Source organism: Orcinus orca, chromosome 3 (genome assembly GCF_937001465.1).
Source record: "Orcinus orca chromosome 3, mOrcOrc1.1, whole genome shotgun sequence".
NCBI lineage: Eukaryota > Metazoa > Chordata > Mammalia > Artiodactyla > Delphinidae > Orcinus > Orcinus orca.
The window spans coordinates 19,664,736-19,665,852 of NC_064561.1; the positions used below are offsets into that span (position 1 = coordinate 19,664,736).

The 1,117-nt window shown below is 42.7% G+C and overlaps 1 non-coding gene across 1 annotated transcript; it reads right to left on the bottom strand.

Annotated features, from left to right (window-relative positions):
* Positions 1–512: 512 nt before the first annotated feature.
* LOC117198414 (U6 spliceosomal RNA) lies at positions 513–619 on the bottom strand. The gene has a single exon (XR_004479575.1). It is a non-coding gene; the product is annotated as a U6 spliceosomal RNA (small nuclear RNA).
* Between the last annotated feature and the right edge of the window lie 498 nt (positions 620–1,117).

Below are 1,117 nucleotides of genomic sequence, written 5' to 3' on the forward strand. Positions count from 1 at the left end.
ACAGAACTGCAGCTATGCCGTGATCAGTTACTGGAGGCAAAAGTCAATAATGGGAGTTAGAAATGATAGAATCCACTCCCAAGGAGTTGGTTCACTGGATGCATAGGGAAATGCAAAGTAACAAGAAATAAGTGAAATACACTCTGCCTTGTGTTATCTGTAATAGCTACAATGAAAGCAAAAGAGAGTGTTGAGGCAGATCCTGAGACTGGACCAAGCTTGGATTACAGTTGGTCTGAGCTATAGACAGTAGTCTTAGGGCCACTATCGAAGGGAAAAATGATACTGAAACAACAAACAGTGAAGATGGTTGGAATGAGTCACGAGAGACTGGGGAAAAACAAAGGGAGGGTCATGGGACGCATCCTAGCAGCATGGAAATCTGTCAATGATTATTTAGTGATGGGATGAATAAGGCAGACCTTTATGGGGGTCAAAACAAAGGTCATAATCCAGCACTCTTGGAAGTTTTGTGGACTGATGAGAGCCCTGATATATATATATATATTTATTTAAATATGGAATGCTTCACAAATTTGCATGTCATCCTTGTGCAGGGGCCATGCCAATCTTCTCTGTATCGTTCCAATTTTAGTATATGTGCTGCTGAAGCGAGCAGGAGCTCCAATAATGAAGGACCGTAAATAAGTCTGCTTTATTTACCCTCGTATGGAGGAATTTTAAAAGCTGGAAGGCAAAGATGGCTAGAGACCTCCAATTACCTGGGGCAATGGTCCTGCAGTTTAATCAAGATAAAGACTGACCCCTGCTGGAGGCCCAAAGCCATATGAACTTGAGTGAGTAAAATGGTCAGAGGATGCTGAAGAGACTTTTCTGGGACTCCTTGTTATGGGACCCCCCCCCCCCCCATGCACTGTGATTCCAAAATCTGTATGTGAAGTCCTAACAGTGCTATAGCTAGATTGTGAGGATATAGGAATGCAGTGGTTGATGGGATAAAGGTGAAAGTTTGGATGAAAATTGAAGGTGTGAACAGACTATGTGAAGTGGTTGCATCTTCTTTACCTGAATGTATTATGGGGATGGATATTGTGTCTGACTGCTGAAAGCTTCCCCTACCAGCGTTGTAAATCAGAAGGCATGGAAATCTACCCTT